Below are 23571 nucleotides of genomic sequence, written 5' to 3' on the forward strand. Positions count from 1 at the left end.
CACCTGATTCCTTCTCATTGGTCAATTTGGCCTGTGGCAGGTATTATTTTTCCGCCCCCAATTTCCAAAATCAAATTGACTCCTCCCCAACTTGTCTGACCCCGCCTTCTCTATAATGGTTTTTTCCATATTATCAACTGATAATCAGAGGAAATATTATTTTTTAGCTTGTAATAGATCACCAGCTTTCATCTATTTAAAAATATCCGTTTGATCTTCTTTCCCCTTTGAATTTATTTGTTTTGTAAAAACATCCGTGTGATTTTTTAAAAAATATTCTTTACATGTCCGAATTCCCTTTAACGCCCAAAACAATTTTCCAAAAGACATTGTTAGATAAGTCATATTGAAAAACAATTCATGTCGAACCTTGAGCTTACGTCATGAATTCTTTTATCAGGCCCGATCTGTTTCGTGTGTGTGTGTGTTTCTCAGATCAAAAACGATCCGACATTTCACCTGTCAACCAACACATTTCAAGCCGACCGACATTTCAAAGCTCTGGTTCGGAATATTTTGTGTTTGGCTCGTTTAGTTCAAACGCGAGCGTATTTTGGTTAAAAAATGTTTTAAGTAATCTTTCGCTTTGAAGTTTAGCAGGCGATTTCTATTTTTATCCCCCGACCGTATGGTATCTCAACAACAAGATTTTGATACATAAAAATATTAACTAAAAAAAAATTGTTTTTTTTTTGTAACCGGTGTTCGCCCGGGATTGATTATCACATTTAACAAAAAACGTCACATCGACCCTACTGATCTGATGTGGCCCCTCTTTGGTGTTACAATTTAACTTTGGATTAAATAGTGTTATTCTGCATTTTTATTTTATTTTATTAGGTGGAGGTACAGAATAATTACAAAACACCCTCCCCTCCTCATGTCAAGAATTGTTTTTGGAAACAATAACGTTATTATTTCAGCACGGTAGCAAAAGTACAAAAATAACAATAGGCAATAATTCCTTTCCCTGTTTATAAAATGGGGAATCGATTTACTATAACGTTGTAACTAAAAGTGAGCACCCTTTCAAATGTCGAAATAATGACTGTTTATTATTATTATTTTTTCTTAGATAATCTGGTTTAATAGTGTTTATTAAAAATAATAATCCACTGAAAAAAAGAAACGAACAGAAAAAAATAGATACGGAGGCACAAAATTTTAATAAATAAATGAATAAATAGGAAACAAACTATGAAATAAAATAAATAATTAAATAAAAAGGAAACAGACAAGATGTGTATCCCAATCGCAGTATTATCTTTAATTATTAATAAATTGGTTTTGGTTATTTTTCAATAAATAAATTGTCATTGCAATCAGTGATTTTAATTTTTTTTTTCCCATTTAATTTGCACTTTTACTTTCAGGATTAATTTAATTTATCGTTACAGAAAGTTTGAGAATAAATCGTGTCATCGTGTAAAAAAGTAAATAAATATTTTAATTCAACAAACGTTTTTTTATGACAAAATAAAATTAATTTAATGAATATTTTTATCATCTTTAAAAATACAAAAATTAAAGTATAATAATGTGTCAATTGTTTTATAAATTTTCAAATAAAATACATTTTCTGGGATTCTGTAGAATTTATGAACGACACGTTTTCTCTTTTTTTTATATTGTACGAAGATTTTTATAAGGAAAAATTTTCTCCTTTATTTTTTGTTGCAGTTAAGATACAGAAGAAAATAATTACAAAAAAAAGAAGAAAATAATAAGTTTCGTTTCGTTTCCGTAGGATAGGATTTCATGTTTCCGCTTCTTGATACAACTTTGAGACGAACTATTTTTCGTTGCGGAGGCTGGTTAGAAACCTGTCAATATTATCCTTTAATTTACTAATTATCTTTGAAATAATTCCAGAAAACTACTATTTATTTTTCAAGGGATTTTTGGGTTTTATAAGGAATTTATTTAACTTCCGAATTTAAATGAATTTGTCAGTTTCTGAAGCCGCCGTAAAACCGGTTTTTTCACGTGTGATTTTTTACATTTAATCTCTTTAATTAAATGTTTCTTGTATTATCTTATAGATTAATTTTAGGCTTTAATCTTTCAAACACAATTTAAAAAATGAGGGCTTTCAAAACTATGTTCAATAAAACAAATAAATATACGAAAAGGCGGCTTTAAAAACTATCAGTTTCCACCATTAAATTGCACGGGCAACGAATTAAAGAATTAATAAAGATGATACTTGTAATCTGTTCTCTCTCATGTAAATATTAAAATGTTAAATAAAATAATACTAATTTTATCCGTGATATTCACCAAATAGATCGGCTCTATTTCGAAATAATTTTTTTTTTATTTTTCCTCTTCAATTTTGTTTTCTGCGAACTTGCTCTTCCGTTCGACATCTTGAATGTTAACTTGAGCTTGTAAAGTCAATCACATTTGAAAAATTGTTTCCTTTATAAAAGCAGATAAAGTTAATCGAAAGCAGATTATAAAACAAAAACGTAAGTATTACTACATGGCGCACGTATGTGTATTTTTTTAATTTTCATTTTTTCATCGGATTATTATCGAATGGTCACTAATCTATCAGATTTTGTTTTCAATACTGACTTAAACATAAAAAACGGTCAATACGTAATTCTTTATGTTATCAGTGGTGGCCAATTCTGTATGCGTTTTCACGTACAGAATTGATAACATTTTTCTTGATTTTTGTTCTTTAATGTCCCTGTGTCTTTATTGAAACATGAAATCAGAAAAAAAAAACAACTATTGGCTGAAAAACAAAAAAAAAATGCCCGCCTGACTGTCATAAAGCTGGTTCTCATTTTACATTAAATTTATAATAAAAAAGTGATCCCCCACTTTTTTAAAAAGTAAATTTTTCATATAATGAACACTTTCTCTGTGCCACTTTTAAAGTATATATCCGTTTTCAGCATCCCTGAAAACTTTTAAAGGTCGTCATTGTAAAGAAAAAAAAATAAATTTATAAATAAAAAAAATGGTCAATGTCTAGAATCTTTTCAACCCCAAAAATACCTTTATAAGGACGGCTTGCCTGAAAACTGTTTTGGTAAATTGTTAATAACCTTTAACATGACGATTTCTTTAGTTTTTCAGGTATGCTGAAAACAAATATCGCATTTAAATTTGACACAAACAAATAATTTTTCAGATATTAAGCAATGTAATTCTTTGTTATTAGTGGGAGCCAATTCTCTATGCATTTGCGCATACAGAATTTGCCACCACCGATAACATAAGGAATTACATTGCTTAGTATATGGAAAACTACTTCTTTGTGGCAAAAATATGTGAGCTTACTCATGCAGAAATGGTAACCATTGTTAACATAAGGAATGACATGAATCACAATTTTTCACAAGGTAGCCATAAAATGTGTGAACATTTTACATGAAATCTAAAAAGAAAAGTGATCCCCCACTTTGTGATCATTTTACATAAAATTTATAAAGAAAAATGATCCCCCACTTTGCGAAAAGTAATTTTTTTATTTCATGAAACTATTTCTCTGCACCACTTTTAAAGTATATATTCATTTTCAGGAGCCCCGAAAACTATTTTTTTTGGGGGGGGGAGGTTGTAAAGATTCTAGACATTGACCATTATTTTTTTGTCAAGAATCTTTACAATGACGACTTTTTATGGTTTTCAGGGTTACTGAAAACGAATGTATACTTCAAAAGTGGCACAAGGAATTAGTTTTCATGATATGAGGAAAATACTTTTTCAAAAAGTGGGGGGATCACTTTTCTGTATGAATTTAATGTAAAATTAGCACCCATTTTCTGGCCATATGGTTATATTCCTTTTTTTGTTGTTGCTGCCTGAAAGCCGTTTTGGTAAATTGTTTCTTACTTTTCACTTTAACAATCACCTTTCACATGACGACTTCTGTAGATTTTCGGATATGCTGAAAACGAATATCGCCTATAGCATTGTAATTCTTTGATATAATTGTATGGCATTCAGTTGTTGTTTTCTGATTTCTTTAATTAAATGTTTGTATTCTCATTGAGTGGTTTCAAGAAGGAGGATCGATGTATTAGAAACTGTGTACACATGAGTATACCAAAGTGTTTCATGTTAATTTATTTGGAAATGCAGTTATCAAGTTTTCTGTTCGTTTCTTTAAAGAATGTTGAAATTAAAGAAACTTATGTTGTATTTTTAAGTTCTCTAAAAATACATTCAACAAACCTTATAAATAACTTTGACTAAATTTTTAAAAAGTCATGATTTTTAAACAAGTTACAATATTACGGTTCTGAATTTTTTAGATGAGGAATAGATCTTTGTATTATTTAGATTATTAAGACTATTGTTCTCATCTTGAGTGTTATTTATTGTGCAAACATTGTAAAAAAACACTTAAGATAAGAACAATAGTCGAAATAATCCAAATAATACGAACAAATCACATGTTTTTTTTTCTTTACATGTATTTTTTACATGTTGAAAACTTGATTTTGTTTTTCCTCGCAATAATGGAAATTCCATATTTACTTACCGGATTGTGATAGTACATTTTAACTTTAATTCTGTTTAGAAAAGTGAAGATGACATAAAATTAAAATATTTTTTATTTTGTGGAACATTAACTGTGATAGATGAAAACGGTCAGAGTTATTATTAATGGAGCTTTCATAGGTTGATGTAATGAATTTGTGTAAGGAAAATCAACTTACTTGGCTAGCATGTGTGCATGCTTCAAAGTATTAGTTGTGTAACAAAAAAGACAGGCTAAAATCATAGTTGATTTTATTGTTGACGTGTTACTATGTATGTTGTGTTTATTGTGTAATGGACTATTGTCATCAGATTTTTAATATCTATTGTAGTAGCCCATGATTCGTCTAGGTGTTGGTTTGTGCTTGCGTGTCAACATATAAACATAACATGATGACGTCATACCGGTTTCTGCTGTTTCTGGTATGTTCGTCAACCGTACTTGGGGAGTCTGTTTAAAGAAACACTTCTAGACAGGAACCAAGACGGTGTAGGATTTTATATCTTTGGAATGTGGTGGTGGGGGTTTTTATGCTTCCATTTTGATACTTCTCCTTCATGGGGGTGACCCATTTAAACAGATCTGTCTTTCTAGTCTTCTCTAATCCAGCTTCTACTATGCTTGCACAAACTGGAACACATAACATGTCAAGTCTGGTCACCGTTCGCATCTTTTGGTGCAAAACCACTTTGTCACAGAGTTTGATATGTTGACTTCAAATTTCTGTTGTCCACACATCGCGTGATAGATAATTATTTAGACAGATATATATATATATATATATATATATATATATATATATATACATACATACATACATACACAGATAATTAGATAAAACGGTAGGTAGACAGATCAAAAGAAAATTTACTGTTTCATCCTTGCTATTCTCTAATAAATTATGCAACACAGACTGTCACTATTTGTATGCAAATGAAATGGGTGGATAAAGACGTTTGTGAAACAAACAGGAGAACAAGTAGGTGTTCTGAATTTGTGTAGGGAAAATTGTAACTGACTTGGCTAGCATGTGTGTGTGTTTCAAAGAGTTGGTAGTGTAACAAAAAAATAAAGGAAAGAAAAGCTAAAATGGCAAAACTGATGGTTTTATTGTTGATGGTCAATTGTGCAATGCAGACTGTCACCATTTCTATGCGAATGAAACAGGGAAATTAGTAGAATCACCATTCAGTGTGTTGTTAGTACGAAGAGTTGGAAAGGTTTAACCGTTTTATGAATGTTGTCATGTGCTCAGCTTGCCTGAGAAATGGTCTTTTATTTGGTAAGCTAGAATGGAAGTTGTCTGCAATCAGCACAGCTTATAAACCAAAAATTCAAATTCTCAAACCATGTGGTGTCGGTTCTGCTGCTATAGAAATAATAGTTTCCACCTAACCTTGAGGTGCTGCTTTTGGGTCATGGCTCAGTAATAGAGCAACTGGCACAGTCACTGGGATGTTGGTTTCGAATCTCACTGATCATTTATAGAGATGAGAGTATGTAATGTGGCTCTTACTGTGGGAAAAATAGAAACGGACATACACATGACTTACCTGTCAAGCATCAACGTGTCTGCTTGTCAGACGCGTTGGATAGGAAAAAGATAAAGCAAGATGGCATCTGTGATATTTAACAGAAATGGTCTCATGTAATTTCACAAGATTCACGTGGATGAGTGTAATATAAAGCAAGTCACTTGGAGGGGTTGGGAAGAACTTTGGCTGTTCAGATGCTAAATAGGTGACGTTACAAGACAGCCGGTTACTTAGTACATTGGGACGAGTCACGGAGGTTCCAGTACAAACAGTGTTATTACATTTCAAAATCTCAGACCCGCACATCGTCTGGTACCATCGCAGGAACAAAAAAACATGGAAGCACATTAAAATAAGACTCAGCATTTTATAAGTGGATACAAAAGCATTTATTCCAGTAATTTCCAACAACACTCTTTACTGTGTTTCAAAATATCACTTTGGTGTCGAACATGTCTCTCAGAAATGCCCTTTCATGCATGTGCCTTTTTCGTCACTTTCCTTTCCATTTTTCGACCATGTAGCACATTTTCTCTTCCACTGCAGATGAGTCACAACTCGTCTGATTGCTTTTTTTTCTGCATCAAGTTCTTTCCTTTTCCCCCTTTTCCAGGACGTCAGCGTTGGGCACACTTTCTTAATTTGCATATTTGCTAAGATGGTTGTTGCTTATATTTTCACTAGTGAGCTATCCTATAGCAGCTGCTGATTTTCTCACACATCTACCATGCACATTGTATTACAAGAACATGTATTTGTGTATAGTTGAATTATATATGCAGCATTTAAATGAAATTTGATTATTATATCTCTTGTTTCTTTCATAATTTATTTCAACTGGTAAGACCCTTCTTGAAAATTGTTTTAAAAATGAGATTATGTTAGTTTTTTAATGAGATTGATTCGGTATTAATTTTCCTTGGTGTTGAATTGTATGTTTCATTGTTAATTCTTCTTGTTATTTATTACTACTGCTGTTACTCCCTATTTGCTATTGTTGTTGATTTTTATTTTTCTTCCGGTTATGACCGAAGGTAGCCTTGTGTCCATGGAAATAAAATAAGCAGCCTTTATCCTCCTTTTTCATTTGTATTAACTTTTATTTTTTTCGACTATAAGTAAAATAACCTGTGCATCTATTTTTTACATCCCTAGCCATATGTGTGTTATGAAATTTGGATACGTTTCAAATGTTACCTATGATAATCATGTGTTTGTTATGAAATTTGGATACGTTTCAAATGTTACCTATGATAATCATGTGTTTGTTATGAAATTTGAATACGTTTCAAATGTTACCTATGATAATCATGTGTTTGTTATGAAATTTGGATACGTTTCAAATGTTACCTATGATAATCATCTGTTTGTTATGAAATTTGGATACGTTTCAAATTTTACCTATGATAATCATGTGTTTGTTATGAAATTTGGATACGTTTCAAATGTTACCTATGATAATTATGTGTTTGTTATTAAATTTGGATACGTTTCAAATGTTACCTATGATAATCATCTGTTATTAAATTTGGATACGTTTCAAATGTTACCTATGATAATCATCTGTTTGTTATGAAATCTGGATACGATTCAAATGTTACCTATGATAATCATCTGTTTGTTATGAAATTTGGATACGTTTTAAATGTTACCTATGATAATCATCCGTTTGTTATGAAATTTGGATACGTTTCAAATGTTACCTATGATAATCATGTGTTTGTTATGAAATTTGGATACGTTTCAAATGTTACCTATGATAATCATGCGTTTGTTATGAAATTTGAATACGTTTCAAATGTTACCTATGATAATCATCTGTTTGTTATGAAATCTGGATACGTTTCAAATGTTACCTATGATAATCATCCGTTTGTTATGAAATTTGGATACGTTTCAAATGTTACCTATGATAATTATGTGTTTGTTATTAAATTTGGATACGTTTCAAATGTTACCTATGATAATTATGTGTTTGTTATTAAATCTGGATACGTTTCAAATGTTACCTATGATAATCATCTGTTTGTTATGAAATTTGGATACGTTTCAAATGTTATCTATGATAATCATCTGTTTGTTATGAAATCTGGATACGTTTCAAATGTTACCTATGATAATCATCCGTTTGTTATGAAATTTGCATACGTTTCAAATGTTACCTATGATAATCATGTGTTTGTTATTAAATTTGGATATGTTTCAAATGTTACCTATGATAATTATCTGTTTGTTATTAAATTTGGATACGTTTCAAATGTTACCTATGATAATTATGTGTTTGTTATTAAATCTGGATACGTTTCAAATGTTACCTATGATAATCATCTGTTTGTTATGAAATTTGGATACGTTTCAAATGTTATCTATGATAATCATCTGTTTGTTATGAAATCTGGATACGTTTCAAATGTTACCTATGATAATCATCCGTTTGTTATGAAATTTGCATACGTTTCAAATGTTACCTATGATAATCATGTGTTTGTTATTAAATTTGGATATGTTTCAAATGTTACCTATGATAATTATCTGTTTGTTATTAAATTTGGATACGTTTCAAATGTTACCTATGATAATCATCTGTTTGTTATGAAATTTGGATACGTTTCAAATGTTACCTATGATAATCATCTGTTTGTTATGAAATTTGGATACGTTTCAAATGTTACCTATGATAATCATGTGTTTGTTATGAAATTTGGATACGTTTCAAATGTTACCTATGATAATTATGTGTTTGTTATTAAATTTGGATACGTTTCAAATGTTACCTATGATAATCATCTGTTATTAAATTTGGATACGTTTCAAATGTTACCTATGATAATCATGTGTTTGTTATGAAATCTGGATACGATTCAAATGTTACCTATGATAATCATCTGTTTGTTATGAAATTTGGATACGTTTTAAATGTTACCTATGATAATCATCCGTTTGTTATGAAATTTGGATACGTTTCAAATGTTACCTATGATAATCATGTGTTTGTTATGAAATTTGGATACGTTTCAAATGTTACCTATGATAATCATGTGTTTGTTATGAAATTTGCATACGTTTCAAATGTTACCTATGATAATCATGTGTTTGTTATGAAATTTGGATACGTTTTAAATGTTACCTATGATAATCATGTGTTTGTTATGAAATTTGGATACGTTTCAAATGTTACCTATGATAATCATGTGTTTGTTATGAAATTTTGATACGTTTCAAATGTTACCTATGATAATCATGTGTTTGTTATGAAATTTGGATACGTTTCAACTGTTTCCTATGATAATCATGTGTTTGTTATGAAATTTGGATACGTTTCAAATGTTACCTATGATAATCATGTGTTTGTTATGAAATTTGCATACGTTTCAAATGTTACCTATGATAATCATGTGTTTGTTATGAAATCTGGATACGTTTCAAATTTTACTTATGATACTCATGTGTTTGTTATGAAATTTGCATACGTTTCAAATGTTACCTATGATAATCATGTGTTTGTTATGAAATTTGAATACGTTTCAAATGTTACATATGATAATCATGTGTTTGTTATGAAATTTGGATACGTTTCAAATGTTACCTATGATAATCATGTGTTTGTTATGAAATTTGCATACGTTTCAAATGTTACATATGATAATCATGTGTTTGTTATGAAATTTGGATACGTTTCAAATGTTTCCTATGATAATCATGTGTTTGTTATGAAATTTGCATACGTTTCAAATGTTACCTATGATAATCATGTGTTTGTTATGAAATTTGAATACGTTTCAAATTTTACCTATGATAATCATGTGTTTGTTATGAAATTTGGATACGTTTCAAATGTTACCTATGATAATCATGTGTTTGTTATGAAATTTGGATACGTTTCAAATGTTACCTATGATAATCATGTGTTTGTTATGAAATTTGGATACGTTTCAAATGTTACCTATGATAATCATGTGTTTGTTATGAAATTTGGATACGTTTAAAATGTTTCCTATGATAATCATGCGTTTGTTATGAAATTTGGATACGTTTCAAATGTTACCTATGATAATCATGTGTTTGTTATGAAATTTGCATACGTTTCAAATGTTACCTATGATAATCATGTGTTTGTTATGAAATCTGGATACGTTTCAAATTTTACCTATGATACTCATGTGTTTGTTATGAAATTTGCATACGTTTCAAATGTTACCTATGATAATCATGTGTTTGTTATGAAATTTGAATACGTTTCAAATGTTACATATGATAATCATGTGTTTGTTATGAAATTTGGATACGTTTCAAATGTAACCTATGATAATCATGTGTTTGTTATGAAATTTGCATACGTTTCAAATGTTACCTATGATAATCATGTGTTTGTTATGAAATTTGAATACGTTTCAAATTTTACCTATGATAATCATGTGTTTGCTATGAAATTTGAATACGTTTCAAATTTTACCTATGATAATCATGTGTTTGTTATGAAATTTTGATACGTTTCAAATGTTACCTATGATAATCATGTGTTTGTTATGAAATTTGGATACGTTTTAAATGTTACCTATGATAATCATGTGTTTGTTATGAAATTAGGATACGTTTCAAATGTTACCTATGATAATCATGTGTTTTTTATGAAATTTTAATACGTTTCAAATTTTACCTATTATAATCATGTGTTTGTTATGAAATTTGGATACGTTTCAAATGTTACCTATGATAATCATGTGTTTGTTATGAAATTTGCATACGTTTCAAATGTTACCTATGATAATCATGTGTTTGTTATGAAATTGTGATACGTTTCAAATTTTACCTATGATAATCATGTGTTTGTTATGAAATTTGCATACGTTTCAAATGTTACCTATGATAATCATGTGTTTGTTATGAAATTTGCATACGTTTCAAATGTTACCTATGATAATCATGTGTTTGTTATGAAATTTGGATACGTTTCAAATGTTACCTATGATAATCATGTGTTTGTTATGAAATCTGGATACGTTTCAAATGTTACCTATGATAATCATGTGTTTGTTATGAAATTTGCATACGTTTCAAATCTTACCTATGATAATCATGTGTTTGTTATGAAATTTGGATACGTTTCAAATGTTACCTATGATAATCATGTGTTTGTTATGAAATTTGGATACGTTTCAAATGTTAACTATGATAATCATGTGTTTGTTATGAAATTTGGATACGTTTCAAATGTTCCCTATGATAATCATGTGTTTGTTATGAAATTTGGATACGTTTCAAATGTTTCCTATGATAATCATGCGTTTGTTATGAAATTTGGATACGTTTCAAATGTTACCTATTATAATCATGTGTTTGTTATGAAATTTGCATACGTTTCAAATGTTACCTATGATAATCATGTGTTTGTTATGAAATCTGGATACGTTTCAAATGTTACCTATGATAATCATGTGTTTGTTATGAAATTTGCATACGTTTCAAATGTTACCTATGATAATCATGTGTTTGTTATGAAATTTGAATACGTTTCAAATGTTACATATGATAATCATGTGTTTGTTATGAAATTTGGATACGTTTCAAATGTTACCTATGATAATCATGTGTTTGTTATGAAATTTGCATACGTTTCAAATGTTACCTATGATAATCATGTGTTTGTTATGAAATTTGAATACGTTTCAAATTTTACCTATGATAATCATGTGTTTGCTATGAAATTTGAATACGTTTCAAATTTTACCTATGATAATCATGTGTTTGTTATGAAATTTTGATACGTTTCAAATGTTACCTATGATAATCATGTGTTTGTTATGAAATTTGGATACGTTTTAAATGTTACCTATGATAATCATGTGTTTGTTATGAAATTAGGATACGTTTCAAATGTTACCTATGATAATCATGTGTTTGTTATGAAATTTTAATACGTTTCAAATTTTACCTATGATAATCATGTGTTTGTTATGAACTTTGGATACGTTTCAAATGTTACCTATGATAATCATGTGTTTGTTATGAAATTTGCATACGTTTCAAATGTTACCTATGATAATCATGTGTTTGTTATGAAATTGTGATACGTTTCAAATTTTACCTATGATAATCATGTGTTTGTTATGAAATTTGCATACGTTTCAAATGTTACCTATGATAATCATGTGTTTGTTATTAAATTTGCATACGTTTCAAATGTTACCTATGATAATCATGTGTTTGTTATGAAATTTGGATACGTTTCAAATGTTACCTATGATAATCATGTGTTTGTTATGAAATTTGGATACGTTTCAAATGTTACCTATGATAATCATGTGTTTGTTATGAAATTTGCATACGTTTCAAATCTTACCTATGATAATCATGTGTTTGTTATGAAATTTGGATACGTTTCAAATGTTACCTATGATAATCATGTGTTTGTTATGAAATTTGGATACGTTTCAAATGTTACCTATGATAATCATGTGTTTGTTATGAAATTTGGATACGTTTCAAATGTTCCCTATGATAATCATGTGTTTGTTATGAAATTTGGATACGTTTCAAATGTTTCCTATGATAATCATGCGCTTGTTATGAAATTTGGATACGTTTCAAATGTTACCTATGATAATCATGTGTTTGTTATGAAATTTGCATACGTTTCAAATGTTACCTATGATAATCATGTGTTTGTTATGAAATCTGGATACGTTTCAAATTTTACCTATGATAATCATGTGTTTGTTATGAAATTTGCATACGTTTCAAATGTTACCTATGATAATCATGTGTTTGTTATGAAATTTGAATACGTTTCAAATGTTACATATGATAATCATGTGTTTGTTATGAAATTTGGATACGTTTCAAATGTTACCTATGATAATCATGTGTTTGTTATGAAATCTGGATACGTTTCAAATTTTACCTATGATAATCATGTGTTTGTTATGAAATTTGGATACGTTTCAAATGTTACCTATGATAATCATGTGTTTGTTTTGAAATTTGAAAACGTTTCAAATTTTACCTATGATAATCATGTGTTTGTTATGAAATTTGCATACGTTTCAAATGTTACCTATGATAATCATGTGTTTGTTATGAAATTTGAATACGTTTCAAATGTTACATATGATAATCATGTGTTTGTTATGAAATTTGCATACGTTTCAAATGTTACCTATGATAATCATGTGTTTGTTATGAAATCTGGATACGTTTCAAATTTTACCTATGATAATCATGTGTTTGTTATGAAATTTGGATGCGTTTCAAATGTTACCTATGATAATCATGTGTTTGTTTTGAAATTTGAAAACGTTTCAAATTTTACCTATGATAATCATGTGTTTGTTATGAAATTTGGATACGTTTCAAATGTTACCTATGATAATCATGTGTTTGTTATGAAATTTGCATACGTTTCAAATGTTACCTATGATAATCATGTGTTTGTAATGAAATTTGGATACGTTTCAAATGTTACCTATGATAATCATGTGTTTGTTATGAAATTTGGATACGTTTCAAATGTTACCTATGATAATCATGTGTTTGTTATGAAATTTGGATACGTTTCAAATGTTACCTATGATAATCTTGTGTTTGTTATGAAATTTGCATACGTTTCAAATGTTACCTATGATAATCATGTGTTTGTTATGAAATTTGGATACGTTTTAAATTTTACCTATGATAATCATGTGTTTGTTATGAAATTTGCATACGTTTCAAATGTTACCTATGATAATCATGTGTTTGTTATGAAATTTGGATACGTTTCAAATGTTACCTATGATAATCATGTGTTTGTTATGAAATTGGGATACGTTTCAAATGTTACCTATGATAATCATGTGTTTGTTATGAAATTTGAATACGTTTCAAATTTTACCTATGATAATCATGTGTTTGCTATGAAATTTGGATACGTTTCAAATGTTACCTATGATAATCATGTGTTTGTTATGAAATTTGAATACGTTTCAAATTTTACCTATGATAATCATGTGTTTGTTATGAAATTAGGATACGTTTCAAATGTTACCTATGATAATCATGTGTTTGTTATGAAATTTGCATACGTTTCAAATGTTACCTATGATAATTATGTTTTTGTTATGAAATTTGGATACGTTTTAAATGTTACCTATGATAATCATGTGTTTGTTATGAAATTAGCATACGTTTAAAATTTTACCAATGACAATCATGTGTTTGTTATGAAATTTGGATACGTTTCAAATGTTACCTATGATAATCATGTGTTTGTTATGAAATTTGAATACGTTTCAAATGTTACCTATGATAATCATGTGTTTGTTATGAAATTAGCATACGTTTCAAATGTTACCTATGATAATCATGTGTTTGTTATGAAATTTGGATACGTTTCAAATGTTACCTATGATAATCATGTGTTTGTTATGAAATTTGGATACGTTTCAAATGTTACCTATGATAAGCATGTGTTTGTTATGAAATTTGCATACGTTTCAAATGTTACCTATGATAATCATGTGTTTGTTATGAAATTTGGATACGTTTTAAATTTTACCTATGATAATCATGTGTTTGTTATGAAATTTGCATACGTTTCAAATGTTACCTATGATAATCATGTGTTTGTTATGAAATTTGAATACGTTTCAAATGTTACCTATGATAATCATGTGTTTGTTATGAAATTTGGATACGTTTCAAATGTTACCTATGATAATCATGTGTTTGTTATGAAATTTGAATACGTTTCAAATTTTACCTATGATAATCATGTGTTTGCTATGAAATTTGGATACGTTTCAAATGTTACCTATGATAATCATGTGTTTGTTATGAAATTAGCATACGTTTCAAATTTTACCTATGATAATCATGTGTTTGTTATGAAATTTGGATACGTTTTAAATGTTACCTATGATAATCATGTGTTTGTTATGAAATTTTGATACGTTTCAAATGTTACCTATGATAATCATGTGTTTGTAATGAAATTTGGATACGTTTCAAATGTTACCTATGATAATCATGTGTTTGTTATGAAATTAGCATACGTTTTAAATGTTACCTATGATAATCATGTGTTTGTTATGAAATTTGGATACGTTTTAAATGTTACCTATGATAATCATCTGTTTGTTATGAAATTTGGATACGTTTTAAATGTTACCTATGATAATCATCTGTTTGTTATGAAATTTGGATACGTTTCAAATGTTACCTATGATAATCATCTGTTTGTTATTAAATTTGGATACGTTTTAAATGTTACCTATGATAATCATCCGTTTGTTATGAAATTTGAATACGTTTCAAATGTTACCTATGATAATCATCTGTTTGTTATGAAATTTGGATACGTTTCAAATGTTACCTATGATAATCATCTGTTTGTTATGAAATTTGAATACCTTTCAAATGTTACTATGATAATCATTTGGGAGGATGTAAGCAAGTTTACTGAAATGGAGCGCCCCCGTTATATACTAGTCCCTTTCTCTCTTATTGGTTTCCTCTTTTACGTCTGTCTCTATATCTTTTAGGACTGGCTGGACCCATAGTCTCAACTAGAATCCACTGTCTCATGTGACAAACCTCCATAGGCATTTCTTTATACTCCTGCCTTATGTTGAGCCAGATCTTCCATTTAACTTTTGCTAGGTCCTTCTGATAGCTCTTGTAACTCATGTCTCATCACAACTGTCCTCATCTCCCTATCACTGAGACCCTCAATGAAGAATCCCATTACCTTTTTTCTGACTAGTCTTCGATAGTAATTCTCTAGGGACCTCCTCAAGTCCATGCATGTTAAACTTTCATTGTTTAACATGAGTCTGTTCATGAAGTATCTGACTTGGGTCCCTTGTGGTTACTGACATTTTTCCTCATCCACTACTCTGGTCACCCTGAAATACCATGAGACATTAATCCACCTCATTTTACCAATGTCTCATTTTCCAACAGCAATATTTTATTAAAAAGAGATTCCCCTCTTATCCATCTTGTTACTGACTTCACTGCTTTTTTCAATAGTGAAGTAAATCCCTGCACAAAATTGGAAAATAGATGCTCCATTATAACAATAGTATGCTACTGACAAAAGAACAAGATAAAACAACTCCAAATCAATTTTTGTTTAGAAACATGAAAGAATAATAAGCTTTAAAATGTTTTGGCATGTAAATCTGTTGCAACGACATTATTTTTCTCTTATCGATCTTATTACTACTCCACGGCCTTTTTCAATTCTGAATTCAGTCCCTGCACAAATTTAAAAATAACTACACCATTATAAAAATGGCATGCTACTGACAAAAGAACAAAATAATAATACAACTCAAAATCAATTTTTGTTAAGAAGCTCGAAAGAGAGAAAAATAATGAGTTTCAAAATTTGTATATTTATATTTTTGAGCAGAAAAACGAGGGTAAATAGTTTACTTTTTAATACTGACGATATCAATTCTGACAACCTTACCCATCCTTCAGTGCGTTTTTTGCCTTTTTCTGTAGGCTGTAAATGTGACCTGATTTTTGCAGGTGTGCTCACTTTTGACAGCTGTGCATGTCAAGTAATTGATTTTTCCTACTAAGGATATATAATTCTGACAACCTTACTCCATCCTTCAATATGTACTAATAACAATATAATAAAAATACATGTTAAAATGAGGTGGAAAGTTTAAGAAAAACCCTCCACCAGAGAGCAAGACACGAGATGTTTCCAGATAGTCAAATTGCTTCTGAATATTGCCATTATATTATATGAATAAAAGTTTGTATATCATATACAAAGGATTTGGCAGAAAATCTGTAATATAGATAGCAGCTTTTATACCATATATATAAGCAATACTTGTCAGAAAAAACATTGAAAAAATCTGTAGTCTATAAAATGTCAGCTTAGTATTCAAGAGTGGTTCGACTTTCCAGAAACATCATGTGTGTGTCAAGCAATTTATATAAAAATTATGACAAGGAGATTCCATGTAAATGTGGAAAATTATACAAATGTGTTCCACTAAAAGTATAAGAAAAATGTTCAGATGCTGTATCATGTAGGAAGATGTAAAAACAAGCTATGGCAGAAGATATGTGGATATAAAAGGGAAACTATCTACTCTTATGGGATGAAGTGAAAATTATAAATGGAGAAGAACAGTGGAGAGTAATCTGGCTTAAGGAAACCGTATATATTCTGGGTGATGATCAAATACAAAGCCTAGTATAGTATTTAACCCAATATGGGAATCATTAATCATAAATAATATAGTAATAAGTAGTAAAAAATTCAGAAGTATGAGGTTATGTTTTAATGTGAATATTATTAGAGCCAATGGTTCAGGGCCTATATTTTGCTTTCAAGGTCGAATTAATTCGCCAAGGTGCTGAAAACGAATATATACTTCAAAAGTGGCGCAAATAATTAGTTTTCATGATATGAGGAAATTACTTTTTTCAAAGTGGGGTCACTTTTCTATATAAATTTAATGTAAAATGAGCACCCAATTACTGACCGCATAGTTATGGGGGTGGGGGCTTAGCCTGAAAGCCGTTTTGGTAAATTGTTATTTACTTTCCACCTTAACAATAACTTTTAACATGACGAGTTATTTAGTTTTTCAGGTATGCTGAAAACAAATATCGCATTTAAATTTGACACAAACAAGTAATTTTTCAGATATTAAGCAATGTAATTCTTTGTCATCAGTGGGAGCCAATTATTTATGCATTTGAGCATACAGAATTGGCGACCACCGATAACATAAGGAATTACTTTGCTTAATATTTGGAAAACTATTTCTTTACAGCAAAATATGTGTTTACACATGCAGAAATGGTAACCATTGTTAGCATAAGGAATGACACGAATCACAATGTTTTCTTTATTTTTGTTCTTTAATGTCCTCGTATCTTTATTGAAACATGAAATCAGAAAAAAATGTTAGCCAAAAAACAAAAAGATGCGTTCTCGCACTGGGTTGCCATAAAGTGTGTGATCATTTTACATGAAATTTATAAAGAAAAATTATCCCCCACTTTTTGAAAAGTATTTTTTTTTTATTATGAAAACTATTTCTCTGCGCCACTTTAAAAGTATATATTCATTTTCACCCCCCCATAACTAATAGAAGTTGTCATTGAAATTTGGGGGGGGGGCGGTTGTAAAGATATACTTCAAAAGTGTCACAAAGAATTAATTTTTATGATATGAGGAAATTACTTTTTCAAAAAGTAGGGGATCACTTTTCTATACGAGTTTAATGTAAAATTAGCACCCATTTTCTGGCCATATGGTTATATTCTTTTTTTGTTGTTGTTGTTGTTGCCTGAAAGCCGTTTTGGTAAATTGTTCCTTCCTTTCCACTTTAACAATCACCTTTCACATGACGATTTCTGTAGATTTTCGGGTATGCTGAAAACGAATATCGCCTATAGCATTGTAATTCTTTGATATAATTGTATGGCATTCAGTTTTTGTTTTCTGATTTCTTTAATTAAATGTTTCTATTCTCATTGAGTGGTTTCAATATGGGGGATCGATGTATTAGAAACTGTGTACACACATGAGTATACGAAAGTGTTTCCTGTTAATTTATTTGAAAATGCAGTTATCAAATTTTCTGTTCGTTTGTTTACAGAATGTTGAAATTAAATAAACTTATGTTGTATTTTTAAGTTCTCTAAAAATACATTCAACAAACCTTACAAATAACTTTGACTAAATTTTTAAACAATCATGATTTTTAAACAAGTTACAATATTACGGTTAGGAATTTTTTAGATGAGGAATGAATCTTTGTATTTTTTAAATTATTAAAACTACTGTTCTCATCTTGAGTGTTATTTATTGTGCAAACATTGTAAAAATAACATGTAAGATGAGAAAAATAGTCCAAATGTCTATTGTAGTAGCCCATGATTCTTCTAGGTGTTGGTGTGTGATGTGATGTCATACCGGTTTCTGCCGTTTCTGGTATGTTCGTCAACCGTCCTTGGGGAGATGGAGTCTGTTTAAAGGAACAATTCAAGACAGGAACCAAGATGGTATAGAATTTTATATCTTTGGAATGTGGTGGTGGGGTCTTCTATGCTTCCATTTTGAGACTTCTCCTTCATGGGGGTGACCCACTTAAACCCATCTGTCTTTCTAGGCCTCTCTAATCCAGCTTCTACTATGCTTGCACAAACTGGAACACATAACATGTCATGTCTGGTCGCCGTTCGCATCTTCTGGTGCAAAACCACAATGTTACAGAGTTTGATATGTTGTGTGTGTTAAGCAATTTATATAAAAATTATGACAAGGAGATTCCATGTAAATGTGGAAAATTATTCAAATGTGTTCCATGTCTTTCACTAAAAGTATAATGAGAAAAATGTTCAGAAGTATGATGTAGGAAGATGTAAAAACAAGCTATGGCAGAAGATATGTGCAAGGGAAACCATCTACCAAAAGGGAATTCATCTGGGATGAAGTAAAAATTATAAATGGAGAAGAACAATAAAGAGTAATCTGGCTTAAGGAAACCGTATATATTCTGGATGATGATCAATTACTAAGCCTAGTATAGTATTTAACACAATTTAGGAACCATTAATTATAAATAATATAGTAATATGTAGTAAAAAATTCGGAAGGCAAAAACTCTAGTTTTAAATATCCACCTTTGAGGGAACAAAGCATTTCTAATGGTAATTGTTGTTGTTGCAGGTTATACAACGTTACATTTAGTCCCTATGCTATGACTTTCTCTTTGTGATCTCCACCTTTCTGGTTTATCTAATAAAGTGATCAGCATTAATCCTAAGTGCACAGTTGCAAGGTGATAGAGGTTCAGTTTATGTGTGGGTGTTATTAGAGCCAATGGTTCAGGGCCTATGTTTCACTTTCAAGGTCGAATTAATTCGACAAAGTACATTAATATGTTGACTGAGCATTTTCTACACAACATTAAGGAACAGACACAGGATGATGAAATTTGGGCAAAAATGGAAGAGAATTTGGATGATAATACCATCTTCATGCAGAATAATGCTTCATTCACACAACTGGCAATGTAAAAATGTTCCTTGAAGAGAATGATATTCCGTGTTTGGATTGACCTGCAGAATCTCCAGACCTCAATCCTTTCGAAAACGTATGGTATTACATCAAGCAACACAATGATGAAATTTTAAATCTGGAAAAACTTTGGACAAAACTTGAAGTGGCATGCCTTTCACCAGAGTATTGCCACAGACTAATTCAAGGAAAACCCAAAAATTGCAGACTGTCAGATTGCGAAAGGGCTTTCTACCTATTTTAACTATTTCATTATGTTCCTGTTGTATGTGTGCTGCATTAATGTTCTACAGTTACATTTAAATAACAATTTTCAATTGCACGGAGTTCCTTTTTCCTTCCTGATTAGTAGTTAATTTTTTTAATTGATGCGAACACTAGGATATCTCAATTAAATTCAAATATTAGAATGTAAAATTATAAAGGAATAAAAGGTGAATAAATGAGGTATAGGTTATATTCTATTTAGTTAAATTTGTAGATTTTGAACAAAAATTCAAGTGCAGACTATTTTGGTGTCACTGTATATATATGTGCGTGTTTAGTAAAAAATAGTGATAACATTTAGAAACAAAAGAGTTCCTAAACTTTATACTAGGATTATCTACAAGGAACCATGGTGGTATGGTTAGAGTACTTGGTAAAAGTCAGTTGTAAGTTAAATACTGTTGAACGTTGAAGTTTCAATCCTCAATGAGATTGAAAATAAAATTTCAAATTACATAGGATTTTTATGCAGACATCGCTAATGCTACGAGATGAGAACACTATTCTGAAGAATGAAATAATATGAATAATCAATCCTCTAATTTCTAAAATGAAGAAATGTGAAAATTTTAGTTTAATATTTGATAATAGAAACAAGTAATTTTGTTAACTAACCAATATTGCATAAAACTGTACTTATTTTATTTTGAATTTAATTCATAATAAATGTTGTGGATATTTTTAATGTTAATAAATATAATAAATTCAGTTTAACAACATGAATTATATTTTTTCAAATTTATTGTATATTTTCAGAATTTTAAACAATGAAAAGATGTCCAGTAATGGACGAGAAGAACCTTTCTTCATTGGTAATTTAAAAAGTTTGAAAATAATTCTAAATTCCTTCATTGAAATGATCTAAAGTTGAAACTTATCAGCTTGTTATCACACACTCAATTCAAGATACTTTTTGTGGAATCAAATGCAATCAAACATGGGAGACAAACAATATTCTTGTGAAGTATGTGGATCTTCTTTTGCAAAGAAGTCACATTTACTGAATCATATAAAAACACATACGGGAGAGAAACCACATTCTTGTGAAGTATGTGGTTCTTCTTTTCCATGGAAGTCAAATTTGTTGCGTCATATGAAAATACATACGGGAGAGAAACCACATTCTTGTAAAGTATGTGGTTCTTCTTTTACACAGAAGTCACATTTGTTGCGTCATATGAACACACATACCGGAGAGAAACCACATTCTTGTGAAGTATGTGGTTCTTCTTTTGCACTTAAGTCAACGTTGTCCGATCATATGAGAACACATACAGGAGAGAAACCACATTCTTGTGCAGTATGTGGTTCTGCTTTTGCATGGAAGGTAAGTTTGCTGAGTCATGTAAAAACACATACGAGAGAGAGACCACATTCTTGTGAAATATGTGGTTCTTCTTTTGCACAGAAGTCAACATTGTTCGATCATATGAAAACACATACAGGAGTGAAACCACATTCTTGTGAAATATGTGGTTCTTCTTTTGCAAAGAAGTCAACATTGTTCGATCATATGAAAAGACATATGGGAGAGAAACCACATTCTTGTGAAGTATGTGGTTCTTGTTTTGTACGGAAGTCAAAGTTGTTGACTCATATGAAAAGACATATGGGAGAGAAACCACATTCTTGTGAAGTATGTGGTTCTTCTTTTGCACATAACTCAACATTGTTCGATCATATGAAAATACATACTGTAGAGAAACTACATTCTTGTGAAGTATGTGGTTCTTCTTTTGCATGGAAGGTAAGTTTTCTGAGTCATATGAACACACATACGGGAGAGAGACCACATTCTTGTGAAATATGTGATTCTTCTTTTGCAAAGAAGTCAACATTGTTCAATCATATAAAAACACATACAGGAGATAAACCACATTCTTGTGAAATATGTGGTTCTTCTTTTGCACAGAAGTCAAATTTGTTGCGTCATATGAAAATACATACGGGAGAAAAACCATATTCTTGTAAAGTCTGTGGTTCTTCTTTTGCACAGAAGTCACATTTGTTGCGTCATATGAAAACACATACGGGAGAGAAACCACATTCTTGTGAAGTATGTGGTTCTTCTTTTGCACTTAAGTCAACATTGTTCGATCATATGAGAACACACACAAGAGAGAAACCACATTCTTGTGAAGTATGTGGTTCTGCTTTTGCATGGAAGGTAAGTTTGCTGAGTCATATGAAAACACATACGGGAGAGAGACCACATTCTTGTGAAGTATGTGGTTCTGCTTTTGCACGAATATCAAATTTGTTGACTCATATGAAAATACATATGAAAGAAAATTAAGCATCCAGTGTAGCAACAAGTCCTGGGAAGATCAACCTGAAAGATAACTTGGAAATGACTTCTATACTATACGTTACTATCATGTAATCCCTACAGCCACCTTTCTTGGAAATTCTGCTGTGAAACATGGAATACTTATCTATATTAATAAAACAGTTCATGTGTGTGTGTAATATCTTACAAATAAACCCTTAAACTACTGCTCACATAATACTGAAATGCTCAGGAAATAATATTCATGCACGAAGGATGGTTTATAGCGAGTTATATCTTTGTTTACATACATGATTATCGTGTGTAGACATCGGCAAAATTTACACTTATAAAATGTACATTAACCACTAGCTGACATTATTTGAGTTTACACGCATGCACACACAATACGGAAAACAATATTTAACTGGAACACTAGATGACAACTCATTTTTTATGTCTTTGTATTAAAAAAAAATGAAATAATACGTAAAATTTTACTCACAGTTTTTAATTTGCAAATACAAAGGCAAACCTATATTTCATATTTATTTGATTTCTAATATATTTTTAAGATTTCATATTTATTTGATTTCAAATATATTTAAGATTTCATATTTACTTGATTTCAAATATATTTTTAAGATTTCATATTTACTTGATTTCAAATATATTTTTAAGATTTCATATTTATTTGATTTCACATATATTTTTAAGATCTCATATTTATTTGATTTCAAATATATATTAAAGATTTCATATTTACTTGATTTCAAATATATTTTTAAGATTTCATATTTACTTGATTTCAAATATATTTTTAAGATTTCATATTTACTTGATTTCAAATATATTTTTAAGATCTCATATTTATTTGATTTCAAATATATTTTTAAGATTTCATATTTACTTGATTTCAAATATATTTTTAAGATCTCATATTTATTTGATTTCA

General features: G+C 29.9%; 1 long non-coding RNA gene across 1 annotated transcript; it reads left to right on the plus strand.

The window, feature by feature from the left end:
• The first annotated feature begins 2369 nt into the window (after positions 1-2369).
• LOC145270802 (uncharacterized) lies at positions 2370-23237 on the plus strand. The gene is made up of 2 exons (XR_013865570.1): positions 2370-2471; positions 21104-23237. It is a non-coding gene; the product is annotated as an uncharacterized LOC145270802 (long non-coding RNA).
• The last annotated feature ends 334 nt before the right edge of the window (positions 23238-23571 follow it).

Source organism: Euprymna scolopes, chromosome 46 (assembly GCF_053919585.1).
Source record: "Euprymna scolopes isolate OS-2025 chromosome 46, ASM5391958v1, whole genome shotgun sequence".
Classification (NCBI taxonomy): Eukaryota; Metazoa; Mollusca; class Cephalopoda; order Sepiida; family Sepiolidae; genus Euprymna; species Euprymna scolopes.